This window comes from Dendrobates tinctorius, unplaced genomic scaffold (genome assembly GCF_039654945.1).
Source record: "Dendrobates tinctorius isolate UK_male_01 unplaced genomic scaffold, ASM3965494v1 ptg000022l, whole genome shotgun sequence".
Classification (NCBI taxonomy): Eukaryota; Metazoa; Chordata; class Amphibia; order Anura; family Dendrobatidae; genus Dendrobates; species Dendrobates tinctorius.
The window spans coordinates 120311825-120327965 of NW_027361690.1; the positions used below are offsets into that span (position 1 = coordinate 120311825).

At 45.8% G+C, this 16141-nt stretch overlaps 1 long non-coding RNA gene across 1 annotated transcript; it reads right to left on the reverse strand.

Annotated features, from left to right (window-relative positions):
* Nucleotides 1–10692: 10692 nt before the first annotated feature.
* Nucleotides 10693–11581, reverse strand: LOC141084005 (uncharacterized). Its single transcript, XR_012230906.1, has 3 exons — nucleotides 11364–11581; nucleotides 11201–11287; nucleotides 10693–11071 (listed from the first exon to the last, which is right to left on the reverse strand). It is a non-coding gene; the product is annotated as an uncharacterized lncRNA (long non-coding RNA).
* Nucleotides 11582–16141: the final 4560 nt, after the last annotated feature.

Sequence of the window (16141 nt, forward strand, 5' to 3'; positions counted from 1 at the left end):
TGTTAGATTCAGAAGGTCACGGGGGTGGCAGCCGTGCCCAGTGCCTGTGCTCCAGGGACAGTGAAATGGGGGTTGAAAAATAAAGTAAAAATAACACCAGTTGGAGTGTTCAACTGTAGGATAACCAGTACTGCAGATGATCCCTGGGGGAGTAGATGGTGATGGCAGTGCAGATGTTTAACCCCCTCCAACTAGGGCTGACCCCCCAGAGATCATTATGGAAGTAGATGGCGCGGAGTAACAAGGCAGGAGACAAGGAAAGTCACTTTATCATTTACTGAAGTTCGGATGCAGTTCAGAGGAGAAATTACAACTCTCGCCAGGTTTACAGTCTGCTCTGCACGATGGGAGTTATCCTTCTGTCTGCTGAAACTCGGTATAAACTTCCTGCTGTTCTAATTCCTTCAGGGACCAAGGCTTCCTGGAGTCTGAAACTTCCAGTACAGCCACTTACTCACTGTGTTTTCTTCCCCCCCCGGCAACTTGCAGCTTGAATCCTGTGTGAAGCACAACTTTCCTCTTGCACCATCCCTCACTGATCCTCGGTTGCTGTAGTTCTCCTGGGAGAAGACACTCCACTGTTGGTTGTATAAACCCACACAGTCTTTCAGCTTACCATCTGACTCTAGAAGCATAGATTGCCTAGGGGCTGAAACCTTGATTCTCCTCAGCATTGTTCCAGGGGAGAGCACATGTCGCTGCTCCCTGAACAATCACCATTTTTTCTCCACCGTCTTCTTCACAGAACAACAACTTCACTCCTCCCCCTCCCAGTTAGAGTACGCCTCCAAAGCTCTAAGCTTCTGGGAAGTAAGGGAGTGAGGTAAAATTGTGTGTGTGCTGTTGTCTCCAGCAGAGAAAACATAACTCCCATCATTTACAAAACACATACAACAGAGTACATATTTGACCATTTTGTGGCGGCAAAGACACAGGACGCCACAGAGACAATTTAAGCTTGGGGATTGGGTACTTGTGTTAGTGCCCGCAGGAGAAAGCCAGTTCCTTACCCAGTGAATTTAGAAAATCATTGCAAAAAAAACAAAGTTATTTGCATCTTGTAAATATATCGCCAGCCTTATGCAAGTGGGCTGACCTCCTTCACCTGAGAGAAATTACTACTATAGTTCAGGCTGGAGCATCCCAGTTACAGAAACAGCATAGATCAGCCTCACATGACTGCTTTTGTAGATCTACCTCCTGTGGTCAGAACCAGGATGCTGTTAGGCTGGTTTCACACTAGTGTTCAGGAGGGCTGCAGATGGCAGCCTAACTTCCTCCTTTCTTCCTCCATGAAGCTCCGCCCACGCTCCGCCTACTGCCGCAAGGAGTCCAGTGTTTCCCTGCGTACCTATGTTTAACATTGGGTACGCAGGGACATGCGTTGTATGCGGATGTGTCCACATGCGGTGATCTGATGTGTGCGGCGACCCCACGGAAATGCAAAATTTTGAGTTTCCGTGCAGTCGCCGCACACATCAAATCTCCACATGCGGACGCATCTGCATACAACGCATGCCCCTGCATACCCAATGTTAAAGATAGGTAAGCAGGGAAACGCTGGACACATGCGGCAGTAGGCAGAGCGTGGGCGGAGCTTCATAGAGGAAGAAAGGAGCAAGTAGGCTGCCATCCTCAATGCAAGTGTGAAACCAACCTTATCCCTGTCTCAGTCATGAAAAGCTGAAATGGGAATAACATTTTAATACTTACTCCCCCTTGCTAGCTTACTATGGTGCAGGTACTTCATATATGCTCCACAGATCCACCTCCTTCTGCTTGTCTGCCCGTGTCTGATCGATAAAGTGTCGGACTCCAATTTGAACACACTCTAAATCCTGAACAGAGCACTTAGAGCACCCGCCAGGTCAGTGGACTTACTCAGTATATGCCTTTCCTGGCCGTCTCATTGTGTTGCTTTCTCGCCTCTTCCTACACAACACCTCACAGTCAGTGCCCCAGGCCAGCAGCCGCGGACCTTGTCGGATAACGTATTCTCTGCGCTTCCTTGCTCCCTTTTGGCTGCCTTTATGGCGAAGATAACTGTGGTTGGTGGCTGTGTCCCCTAAAGTTGCCAAAGCTGTCATCTTTCTAGCTGAGCCCTGTTGTCCACTCCACTAGACTAGGGGCCTGATCCCTCCACCTGATGGCAGTCAGCGTGGAATGAGCCCCACGGGTGGCCTCTGCCCAGCCCGTGCCTCTGAGATCGCTTCCCTCTACAGGGAGCTTCCTTCAGTCTCTTTCCCTCCCAGCAGTCCCAGAAGACTCCTCTAGCTCTAACTCTTCTCCCGCTCTGAACCTCCTAGCTCCACCCACCTCCCAACACCCTTTCCTTACCCATGCATGGAGAGCCTGTGTGTGTTGTGACTCTCACACAGCTGCGACACATGCAGCTGCGGCGCCGAACAGCTGTTCATTGGGAGCTCTCCAGGTATCAGGGTTCCCGATGCAGCTTATTCGGTAAGCGCTATAGCTTGCCATAAAGGAGGGAGACGACGATGTTCACTCATCTCTACTTATGATAAGTAGGTAAACAGTTAAAACAGCATAGACTCGCAGTTGCTACTGTCTCAGGTAACTAATTTCCCTGGCCATCTGTTTTATCACATGAGTGAGTGTTTCTGCTGTGCCTCCAAGCCCTCTCAGCTGATCTTAAAAGGAGCTCCAGTGTCTGCTGAGCTCCATGTCAATAACTTGATATGTGATGAGCTCACAGGACTGAGGATGTGGTAGAAACTCCTGTGATCAAACATATCCAAGAAAGTGTTCCCTCACACAAGAAACCACTGGAGCCATAGGCGGAGGAGGACATGTCTTGGGGATGGGTGGACCTTTACTCCTGCAGCTTTTTTGGTATAGTGGTGTAGATTTTTAAGCACGAGTGATGTTGCTTTCAGAGTAAGAAGCACAGTATGTCTGTGCCTGGTGGTTTACTGTGAGGAGGGTGGGATTATATAGAGCAGGAAATCTGTGTCTCTCCCTCTTTCTTGCACAGGATGAACAGGAGGAAGCATGGCAACATAGGACCCAACAAACTTAAATACTCTATAATAAATAATTGAGACATCCAGACATATGTGGAGAAAAGTGGCCATGTAAACTTTATTAAGGGTTACTGAAATCCATGGGAAAAACCAAAATCCACCAAATAATTAATTCTTTAATAAATAATTCCATAAATAATTCCTTTATTAATCCGATAACCAAAATTCGCTCATTGAAAAGAGCAATCGTACCCAACTCTAATTAAGTTTTCATGACGGAAAAAGAGAGAAATACATAAAATTGGGGAGGGCGGGCGGGCATCTTCTTAACTTCAAAGTTGAAAAGTGATGAAATCACCTCAGGTTCCAGTATATATAGTCCTTTACTCCCGCCGAAAAGGCAGACCAATCAAAGCCCGTTACCGGGTCAATTCACACAACTCGATTTCTTATTGGTTAATAACCAGCCAATTAATAAAACAATTCCTCAGAACCTGAAAGAAGAAACTTAGAGACAGCATTAACCCTTAAACTACCCAACCCAAATAAAAACAGGTCCATGTTGCCATGTAACCATCGGACAAGGGTCCGCTGCTTTGACATGGCAACACAGGACCCAACAAACTTAAATACTCTATAATAAATAATTGAGACATCCAGACATATGTGGAGAAAAGTGGCCATGTAAACTTTATTAAGGGTTACTGAAATCCATGGGAAAAACCCAAATCCACCAAATAATTAATTCTTTAATAAATAATTCCATAAATAATTCCTTTATTAATCCGATAACCAAAATTCGCTCATTGAAAAGAGCAATCGTACCCAAACGGGCAGACATCACGAATGGCTGACCACCCCCAAAACAACCAGCCACTGCTCCACAACCGTCTGGAGGCCCAAATTAAAGATATCGAGGCCTATGTCCCCCAGATGAACACCAACCGGACGATACAGGCCCGGCAAAAAGCCTTCCAAATCCAAATGGCGAAAAGAGAAAAAACCTAGACTAGACATGAATCTTTCCATCCTCCTGTTAATCCTTTTCCTGATACCGTTCACAAAACCTAACGGGCCACCATTCCAGATCAAACGGGGAACGACTTCGGAAAAAAACAGAAAAGTCCCGGGAAACATAGAACGGAGTAAATTCATATCCCTCTGCATTAACCAAAATCAACGGATCGGGAAGAGGACAGGAGGATGAGAGCTCTCTAATAAGCTGGCACAGATCCCCCCAGCGCAAGCCACGAACGCCATGCCAAAAAATACGGACGGTAGCCGGATCGAAAGACAAATTGTTTGTATAAGGCCGAAAACTTGCTCTACGATGAGCCCAATGAACGTAAGAATGTCCTACTATCCATATAGTCCTTGGACCTATAACAAAAGAACAAAAATTAAACCGTGAATGCCAGGTCAGGACGAATATACAATTCTGCTCTATTAGATTCCCACCTTCCCAGACGTTTAATCCTGTCTTCTGACAGCCCAAGACGGGCCGCTTCAGTTGCGGCCCCGATCCTAAAAGAATGTGGGGTAATTCTTAGGTGTCCCAGACCCAAAAATAGCAAACATTCCTTAAGTAAAACACCAAATTGGAATTTCGTGACCGGCTCCAAAGAGCCGTGCAAAAATAATGGGCCATTGACTTTAGGGCAGAAAGAAAACCAACGTACCAAGTTTGCCTCAGGGCAAAGCGGAGAATCTGGAACGGCCCCAAGCCGAATCAACACGCCTTTACCCAGTTGATCTGTTTTGGAACGACGGAGCCGAATAATGACCGACGAAAAATAAACGGTAACGTCAGAGACCTGTAAACCTGACGGCGAAACCTTGTTCAAGGCAACCAGCTCGCAAACCCGAAACGCGCCAAAAAATGCAAAAACAAAGCACGTCCGGAATAAGCAAGTTTCGAATGAATCGAAACAGACCTTGGGCAAAGTGTCCCATAACCGCATCAGCAGGTCCACTGATATAGGCCATCTACAGTCCGGACGAAAATTCGCTTTCCTTAAACCCTTTAGAAATTGGCGCACCGGAAAAAGCCCATGTAAAGACGTCCGACCGTAAAGTTGCATGAAAAAGGAGATCCCAGCCAAAATCCGATGGAGACCGGAAGAACTGACACCAGACTTTACCTTTTCTTGCAAGAAGGCTAGGGTTAAACTAGCGTCGTAGGACAATAATGACAATTATGTACTGAACAGAACATCTTCCAATCAGACCAAGATGCTGAATAAGGCTAATTTCACACTTGCTTTTTTTTCCAGCGCGTTTTTAGCGCAAAAAAACGCATAGAAAAAACGCATACAAATGCATACAAACGCTGCGTTTTTTGCAAGCATTTTTATGCGCATGCAGGAAAAAAACGCAGCGTTTTTGTGCGTTTGTATGCGTTTTTTGTGCGTTTGCGTTTTTTTTACAGATTTTGGAAAAACCCCCCAAAAAAGAAAAAAAAAACATTCATCAACACACAAGACCAATGGGACTTCATTGTGGGTGTGGTATGTTAATATATAGACCCTGTCTACAGTATTATTCACATTTGCTTGATTCTTCTCGTGACCATGGATCTGCGCTGGAAGAGTTTTCACTTCAACTTGGATTTGGACATCGCGATGGCTCAGGCGTATGCAGTTGCTTGCCATGAACAAAGGAAGAGAGAGAGGCAGTGAAGACGGCAGCGGCGGCGTATGTGGATACATCCGATTGTTGAACTCCGGGAGAGCCGTGGGGCATACCACACCCTCTACAGCGAGCTCCAGGCAAACCCGGAGAAATTTACAGATTATATCCGGATGTCCCAAGAAAGTTTCAGGGATTTGCTTGCTCGTGTCCAACAATCCATCCGGAGACAGGACACACAGCTCCGTCGTGCGATTCCTCCTGAGGAACGGCTACTGGTGACATTACGGTATGTAATATTTAAAAACCAAGGGGTGCGGTCTGATGTTTTTTTTTTAAATTTAGTATTCAAAACCTTGGGTAATTAGTTTTCGTGAATGTACTAATATTTTATTTTATAGTTTTTTAAAATAATATACATAAATATTAATTTTACTTCTTTGTCTGTTCACAGATTCCTGGCGACTGGAGAAACCCTATCTTCACTACACTTCCAGTACCGTATTGGAATCTCTACCTTGTCTGGAATTGTTGCTGACACCTGCCGGGCTCTCTGGAATGTTCTTTGTCCAGAATTTATGCCCCTGCCCACCGCTGAAAAGTGGATGGAAATTGCTGACAAATTCTGGACAGTATGCAATTTTCCCAACTGTTTGGGAGCTGTTGATGGTAAACACATACGGATCATCAAACCCAAAAGAACGGGATCTGAGTACTATAATTACAAAAAGTACTTTTCAATAGTACTCATGGCCATTGCGGATGCCGGATGTATGTTTGTAGCAGTGGACATTGGAGCATTTGGCCGTGGTAATGACTCACAGGCTTTTAAAAACTCAGACATGGGCCGGAGGTTGTATGGCAACCAATTTAATTTCCCTATGCCACGGCCTCTTCCTCACACCGAAGCTCCGCCACTGCCCTTTGTAATGGTTGGCGATGAGGCTTTTCAAATGTGCGGAAACTTACTGAAACCCTACTCCAGCCGGGACTTGGACCACACCAAAAAAATATTTAATTACAGGCTGACCAGGGCCAGAAGAACTGTCGAGTGTGCTTTTCGGATTCTTGTCTCCAGATGGCGAATTCTGGGCACAGCCATTAATCTTAAACTTGAAACAGTCGATGAGGTGGTGAAGGCCTGTGTGGTTCTACATAACTTTGTGATGGCTAAAGAGCACCTGACCTTTGAACTGGACGATGATGCTCCTAACCCATTGCCTGAATTCACTCAGCACACTCTCAGGTCATCCGTTGAAGTTGGCCAAATGAGGGACCAATTTGCGGCCTACTTTATTTCTGATGTAGGACGGGTGCACTGGCAAGATGAAATGGTGTAATGTTTTTGTTTGTTTATGGTAATAAAAAACCTTATTTGATACCATTACTGAGTGCACTATATTTTTTAAACTCCAATTAAATAAAAAACTTCCCATGTATAACTGAATTTTTTGATGTTCACACACCTGGGCAGGTAAATACACATATGAGTTAAAATGCAGCATTGCTAGTCTGCGTGAAATATATTGGAACGAGCAAAGCTGCAGGCCATGAATCAGGAAACCAATTTTTTTCAAGAGAAAATTGTCCAACTAGTTGAAAAAAAAGTATGTGATTTTTTCAAAACCCAACCCTCAAAACCCAACCCCAAAGAAAGTCAATGGGGAATACAAGTCAGCATTGAGTGGATGAATGTAATCAGCTCAATTCCAACTTTTATTTAAAATTGTGGTAGTGTAGAAATAGACAAGTTTCTAGAGTTATTACACTAGGCCTTGGAATGACTATACTAGGCCGTGGTATTTCAAATATGAGTATAGTAGGCCTTGGGCCTACTAGTATAGTCATATGTGAAATACCACGGCCTAGTATAGTTATACCAAGGCCTACTGTAATAACTCGATTTTTACCAACTAGGATCTTGTTTCACGAAAAACAAACTGGTGAAACTTGACAAGTTTCAACAGTTTGTTTTTCATGAAACCAGATTCTAGTTGGTAAAACTAGAGTTATTACACTAGGCCTTGGAATGACTATACTAGGCCGTGGTATTTCAAATATGAGTATAGTAGGCCTTGGGCCTACTAGTATAGTCATATGTGAAATACCACGGCCTAGTATAGTCATACCAAGGCCTACTGTAATAACTCGATTTTTACCAACTAGGATCTTGTTTCACGAAAAACAAACTGGTGAAACTTGACAAGTTTCAACAGTTTGTTTTTCATGAAACCAGATTCTAGTTGGTAAAACTAGAGTTATTACACTAGGCCTTGGAATGACTATACTAGGCCGTGGTATTTCAAATATGAGTATAGTAGGCCTTGGGCCTACTAGTATAGTCATATGTGAAATACCACGGCCTAGTATAGTCATACCAAGGCCTACTGTAATAACTCGATTTTTACCAACTAGGATCTTGTTTCACGAAAAACAAACTGGTGAAACTTGACAAGTTTCAACAGTTTGTTTTTCATGAAACCAGATTCTAGTTGGTAAAACTAGAGTTATTACACTAGGCCTTGGAATGACTATACTAGGCCGTGGTATCTCAAATATGAGTATAGTAGGCCTTGGGCCTACTAGTATAGTCATATGTGAAATACCACGGCCTAGTATAGTCATACCAAGGCCTACTGTAATAACTCGATTTTTACCAACTAGCATCTTGTTTCACAAAAAACAAACTGGTGAAACTTTTTAAGAAAGAAACTTATTTTTTAGACAAGTTTCAACAGTTTGTTTTTCATGAAACCAGATCCAAGTTGGTAAAACTCGAGTTATTACACTAGGCCTTGGTATGACTATACTAGTCCGTGTTATTTCACATATGACTATACTAGGCCTTGGGTTGGTTTTTAACATGTATTTACCCATCAGTGTGTGTGAGCGGCGCAAACAACATTAATGAAACTTTGTAATGGTGAACCACAAATGTAAATTTATTTTTAATCACAAAAATAAACCAAAAAATTATTTTTTCCGGCGTTTGGTGGCAGATGGTTTCAATTTGGGGGTGTGCAGGGAATATGCAACACTTGCAGTTGAAGACGGTGTTTGAGGGGAAGGGGCAACAAAACTTGTGGGGGAAGGTAGTCCAGTTAAGGGAATTAAACTAGGAACACTTGGAGGAGAGGAAATCTGTTCAGGTACATTTGTTGTAATGGCATGTCGCCGTAGGCTTGTGTGCCTGGACCGACTTTGGCCCAATGCCCGCCTTGATTGGTTTCGCCTTGAACTTGGGGCAAATATTGAGTGTAGGTCCCCCGTCTGCTGGGGTGGCTGCTGCTGCTGCTGAGGTGGCTGCTGCTGCTGAGGTGGCTGCTGCTGCTGCTGAGGTGGCTGCTGCTGCTGAGGTGGCTGCTGCTGCTGAGGTGGCTGCTGCTGAGGTGGCTGCTGCTGAGGTGGCTGCTGCTGCTGCTGAGGTGGCTGCTGCTGTTGCTCTTGGTTGGCAGGAGGACTGGTGGCGGCAGTGATGGTCCAGGTTTGCGGAGTGGTGGTGGCAGGGCTACTACATGTTGTTGTAGCGGCAGGGCTGTTCCATGTTTGCCTAGTGGTGGCTGAGCTCCACGCATGCATGGGAGTGGCGGTGGTGCTCCAGACAGGAGCAGCGCTTGCCATGGTGGTGTCGGTGAAGTGACCAGCTGCACTCAGACTTGTGGTGGTGTAACGGTGGGTGTCCTGGCTTTGAATAGAGGTGTCCGTGCAGTGGTATGCAGCACAAGTCGGTAGTGAGGTGAAGCGAGTCAATGGTGGCACAGGTGGAAATGACACCACTGACTGCTGACCTTACCGATTATGCTGCATAGCCTGCAAGAAAGCATTGTTGCAGGCCTGCAGCACATTCAGCTGTTGCTCAGGACTAAGGTGTTCCGCCATGCCCTTTTCAATCTTACTAAAAAAATGGTGTGCTGGTCTGTTGAGGTCGGCCTCCAGACGGTCAAGGCGCTGTTCTACAGAATTGAAGCGGTGTTCAAAGTGGTTAAAACCACGTTCCATGAGTGCAAAACCGCTTTCAACTCTGTCAGACAGCGACTTGAGGCTGGAATTAAAGGCCTTGCTCAAATGCATAAACTCGGGCAAGACATTCCTGTCCAAGGCCCTCTGCCGCTGGCGGGTAGTGCCCGCATAACCAGTGGCAGAGACCTGGGACAGGGGAACACCTGATGGCCCAGCTTCCTGGTCACCAGCTGTGTGTGTGGCTGACCTGCAAGGTGCTTCATGGCTGTCGGATGGCTGGGACGGGTCAGAGGACGTCCGAGGAAGGACCGCTCCAGGGCCAGGTTGCAGGGTGCTGCTCCAGGTGCTGTGGAAGAAAGGAAAATCATTACTACCATGCCTTTACAAGAAGCATCAGCTGTGGATTAGAAAAACACAGATTAAAAATAAAAACCCAAAATTTATAATACTTACGATCTCGTGGCAAGGACCGGTCTTAGGAACTGCAACGCGTGATAGTGACGGTATCTAGTTCTGGTCCTTGACGCAGATCCACTGCGAACCTGGCCCTCAGCACGAACATCACTATTGAAGCGGTCCTTGATCGAACGCCAACGTGTTCGGACTTTGTCCACTGTTGGGAAAAAAAAAACAGTGCCGTCAAGGACAACAGTCACTGCGGCACAATATAGCAATACAATACTCAAAGCAGTCACTGTAGAGCCCGATGACACTGTTTGGTTTCCTGCTAGAATATACCTAGCACGAAACCCAACAGTGCCGTCAAGGACAACAGTCACTGCGGCACAATATAGCAATACAATACTCAAAGCAGTCACTGTAGAGCCCGATGACACTGTTGGGTTTCCTGCTAGAATATACCTAGCACGAAATCCAACAGTGCCGTCAAGGACAACAGTCACTGCGGCACAATATAGCAATACAATACTCAAAGCAGTCACTGTAGAGCCCGATGACACTGTTGGGTTTCCTGCTAGAATATACCTAGCACGAAACCCAACAGTGCCGTCAAGGACAACAGTCACTGCGGCACAATATAGCAATACAATACTCAAAGCAGTCACTGTAGAGCCCGATGACACTGTTGGGTTTCCTGCTAGAATATACCTAGCACGAAACCCAACAGTGCCGTCAAGGACAACAGTCACTGCGGCACAATATAGCAATACAATACTCAAAGCAGTCACTGTAGAGCCCGATGACACTGTTGGGTTTCCTGCTAGAATATACCTAGCACGAAACCCAACAGTGCCGTCAAGGACAACAGTCACTGCGGCACAATACAGAGCAGGGAAATACTCACTAAACGCCTTTTTGGAGGATGCTGTGGCGCTGTCCCAGCCATCCATCAACGCTGCGGCCACCTCATTCCATAGCCGCCGGGTCACCACATTGTCCTTGTACAGCCGGTCACGGCTGTCCCACAACGGCGCACGCTCCTGGACCAGGCTGATGAGCTGCTCATTATCCAGGTAGACGTCTTCATCCCGTTGTGGAACCTAGACAAAACACATTCATTAGAATAATCAAATTTAAATTGACTAAAAAGTTACAAAAAAAAGAAACATAAAAAAGAGTAAAAATAGAAGATAAAAAATAAAGAACATTACAAATCATTTGATACATACATTCCGTATCACCACCGGGACTTGGCTTCGCTGCTCCTGCTCTTCGCCCTCAGTAGTCCCGTCCGCAGAAGATGATGATGATGATGTCTTAAAAAAGTTGAAAAAAACGTAAGAGATTTGGAGTAGCAGCAGATATACTTACCAGATGCACGAAAATAATCACCTCACGGTCTGCTTGCGCCAATTCCTGCCGCGATGGGGAATATTCGGATTCTGAAGACATACTGCATGTAAAAATAATAAAAATCATTAGTACATACATAATTTAAAAGGACAGGCATATAATGTAATATACTCACATTCTTGACGCTGATAGAAGATGGGTTCCTTGGTGACTGTCTGCTCTCCAATCTGTCAGTGTAGTAGTGGCAGAGTTTTGGCAGGCACCTCCTTTATATAGACTTTACTTTAGAAGTTTATAACTAGTACAACAAGTGGACACCACCAAAAAAACGCAGCGCTAAAAAAAACGCATACATGCGCATGCCAGTGCGCACGTATGCGCATCCATAGGCTATAATGGCCATTTTTAGCGCAAAACGTGCGCATACGTGCGCATGCGCTTTTTTGCAGGACCAAAAAATGCAACATGTAGCGTCTGTAAAATACAAACGCACACCCCAAAAAAACGCAGCGCATGAAAATCGCATACGTGCGCATGCCAGCGCGCAGGTATGCGCACCCATGTTAAATATAGAAAAAACGCATGCGCACGTATGCGTTTTTTTCAAGCGCAAAAAAACGCAAATGTGAAACCAGCCTAAGAACACCAAGTCGAAGGAGCCAGAGAATTACGTATCAGTGACTGGATGATATCCCCATCACACCCCACAAGGATTGCGGGCAAGGGACACTTTCTCGCTCCATCCTTGGATGTTGGCACAGAAAGTCTTCCAAACGCTGTCGTGAGACAAAACCACCAAAAAATTGACCTTGCTCCTGATGCAAAGAAGCCTTTATCCAAATGTTATGCAAAAGACAGGTCAAAACCAACTCCCTCAAAACCCTAGCCATGAAACTGCATTTAGTAGCCAAAGTGTTAATCGCAAAGACCGAACCAACCAACTCCAGCCTTACCCGGACACGTTTATTAGCTAAACATTCACCCCACCGCGTCAACAATACCAATACTGCGAACACTTCCAGAAGAGCAGAGCCAGAAACAATCCCAGAAGACACCCATTCCGACGGCCACGACCATGAATCCCACGTGGAACAAAAACAGATCACAAAACCTGAGGAAGGAAAAGAACGAATAAAAACCGACAATGCGTCGGAGTCCACAAAATCCTCTTGCATTACACTAATCCCATTAAAGGACACCAGGAATTTCCTCCAAACACCAAGATCCGAACGAAGCTCCGCTGTTAACCGAATATGATCGCCTGCACCATGGACTCCTTTAATACTGTCATACAGCCGACGGGAAAATGCTCTAGCCATTGGCAAGATCCTCAAGGCAAAATTCAAAGATCCCAAAAGAGATTGGAATTCTCTCAAAGTAGCTTTTTTCCTAAGCAGCAAAGAATCAATCAGGGAAACCAGTTTTTGAACTTTGTCCTGAGGAAGCCTCAATTCCATCGCGGAAGAATCTAAAATCACACCTAAGAATTCCAGACACGTACAAGGACCAACTGTTTTCTCAGGCACCAGAGGAACACCAAAAAACTCCATTAAACGCTGAAAAGTATCCAGCAGTTTAAAGCAATCTCCCGAAATCTCCGTACCGAAAAACAAAAAATCATCCAAATAATGTAAAATAAACCCACAATTCGCTTCCTCAAAAGTCGCTCATTCCAAAAACGTCGAAAAAGATTCAAAGTAAAAACAAGAGAGCGAGAAACCCATCGGGAGACATTTATCAAAATAAAACAAATTGTCGAACGAAAAACCCAACGAATTAAAACCCTCTGGACTGACCGGGAGAAGACGAAAAGCCGACTTGATGTCCGCCTTAGCCAAAAGAGTGAAACGGCCAAACCGACGCAGAGCGTCCACTTCTACATCAAACGGCGTGTATGAAACCGGAAACTCCGAAGGATCGACTTGATCATTCAATGACGATCCTTTTGGATAAGAAAGATGATGAATCACTTTTACCGCATGCGAATCCCTCTTGGGTACGGCACCCAAAGGGGATACCCGAAAACCTGAAAACGGAGGCTCTAAAAACGGACCCGCGATCCGATCCAAAGACAACTCCTTTTCAATATGAGCCCGAACCTCAGAGGAAAACGAACGCACTGAAGACAAATTACCTGAGACCGTACAACCAATACCAGAAAAACCAGGTACAAAAAAAACAAACAAAAAACCATTACTGATTAACTCGGCCTTCTTGTGGTGGGGGTAACGGTCCAACCACGGGACCATATTTAGTACCTTCACAGGCGTCCGAGCTCTTGAAAATTGAGTCCCTCCCACCACCTTGTGGCTGCTGAGACAGCTGATTTGCCTTCTTAAAACATTTTGCGGCGGGGTGACTGCCGCCGCAAAAGGAGCACTCGTGGCAAAACCGACAGTTTGCCTGCCACTTACACATAGAGTCATTAAAAGCAAAGCAGAAACCCTTTTTCAAAGGCAAGCTGCTTTGCTGTTTAGGTCCTGCGGACCTCTGAGGCAGCATAAGGTTGAGCCAAAGGCCCACATCCTTAGTACCCCACGCCAGCGAGGGGTGCACGGCCATTTTCTGACGAAACGCTTCGTCATAATGAAGCCATGCGACCCCTCCAAAGCTTTTGTAAGCCTCCAAGATAGAGTCTGAGTGCTGAAACAGCCCACTGCATAGCGAGGGATGTTTTTCCCCTAAAACAGCGGCAAAAATATTGAAGGCCTGAAGCCACATATGAAAAGATTTAAAAGATTTCTTCTTCTCATCGCCGTCTGCTTCTTTCCTCTCAAGCCGAGAGCTATAATCCTTCCCACCAGGCAGCAATGAGAAAATGTCAACATACTCCTTATTCCATATTTTATCTTTGACTGTCTGACTGAGATGGAAGCCCAAAGGGGAGACATCGCAGGTCATAGCCTCGCGGTAAAGGGATTCATCCACCCCCACAGCTCCGACAGCTGAGGGTAACATCTGAGAATTAACCCCCATTGAACTTCTAACTTCCGCCACAACCCTATTAACTAAGTCCTGAACAAAAGCAGGAGAAGCCCTATCTGCATTAAGAGAAGAAAAAGCGTCAATCTCACCAACAGTAGCAGGTCGTTCCATGTTCGGTTCCTGTGAAGTCGAAGAGGTCCGGCACCTAGGTGGAGGCTGAACCTCAGCCTGAAGATCATGAGGCATCCACACCGCAGCCAGATCCGGGGCTTCTGATCCTCTGGCAGCCCCAGTCTGCCCTTGGCTTGAATGAGCTCGGGCGTAGCGACAAACAACTCCAACATCTCCTCTTCCCGCGGGTACTTGCAGAACCTGGGCTTGTGCTTCAGCCTGTGGCAGAACACACTCATCTCTTCTCCTCTCAATAAACCTCTCCTGAGGTTGCAATTCCCTGGCCGAACACAAGATGGCGCCAGAGTCCCGTGATAGAGAACGAGATCCTCTCCTCCTGTCATTTGTGCTTCTAGATGGGGCCCTGGCCCGCTGAGCCTCCACAGGGGACCTCCTCACTGCAGCACGGTGTCTGCGAGGGGTAGGGGGCGGTGGGGAATAAGCTTCTCTTGGCCTCCGCAACCTGGATCCACTCCTGCTTTCACCACTCTCCATGGCTTCAGCTGCAGGAACAATCACATCAGGGGCATTCTCCACAGAAGCCCCCGCAGCTGCTGAGGTATTTGATAACACAGGCTGAGATAAGCAGTCACGTAACCATGACTCCCCTCCTTCTTCCCTCACAGGAGATAACAGCTGTGCTAGCAGAGCGTCCATCTTCTTAACTTCAAAGTTGAAAAGTGATGAAATCACCTCAGGTTCCAGTATATATAGTCCTTTACTCCCGCCGAAAAGGCAGACCAATCAAAGCCCGTTACCGGGTCAATTCACACAACTCGATTTCTTATTGGTTAATAACCAGCCAATTAATAAAACAATTCCTCAGAACCTGAAAGAAGAAACTTAGAGACAGCATTAACCCTTAAACTACCCAACCCAAATAAAAACAGGTCCATGTTGCCATGTAACCATCGGACAAGGGTCCACTGCTTTGACATGTCTGCAGTGTCAGGGAGTATAATACTGGGGTCATCACCTCACACGACAGATGATAGGAGCACATTCACCTCAGACATCATGTACTAGTGTAGTATCAGCTCCTACATTATGTATGGGATCAATATTACCTCAGCAATTCATGTAGCTGCCATGTCCCTCGTGCATGCTACATTTTCCTCACAGACTGTGAGCTTCCGTGTGACCTTCTTGCAGACATGTTTGATATACTACTCTGCATTCACCTCAGACACTGTGTAGTGTGTAATAGTGTAGTATCAGCTCCTACATCATATCTGGGATCAAGATTACCTCAGAAATTCATGTAGCTGCCATGTCCCTCAGGTGCATGCTACATTTTCCTCACAGACTGTGAGCTTCTGTGTGACCTCCCTGCAGACATGTTTGATATACTACTCTGCATTTACCTCAGACATTGTGTAGTGTGTACTAGGGTAGTATCAGCTCCTACATCATATCTGGGATCAAGATTACCTCAGAAATTCATATAGCTGCCATGTTCCCTCACTTATTGCAGAGGCAGCTTTTGTGTGACCTCCCTGCAGGCATTTCTGATATACCACAATACTGCAGTATTATACAGAGTCTTCATGAGTTCTGGGTTTATGTAAGATAGGACAGGGCAGGGACACATACAGTGTCTGCCATTACTATGGTGGAGCTGGGCAGTCACATGTATTAGAGACACTGGTGAGAGGGGCAGTCGGGGGATGGTATATGTATGATCAGGGGTCCTCAAACTTTTTAAACAGGGGGCCAGATCA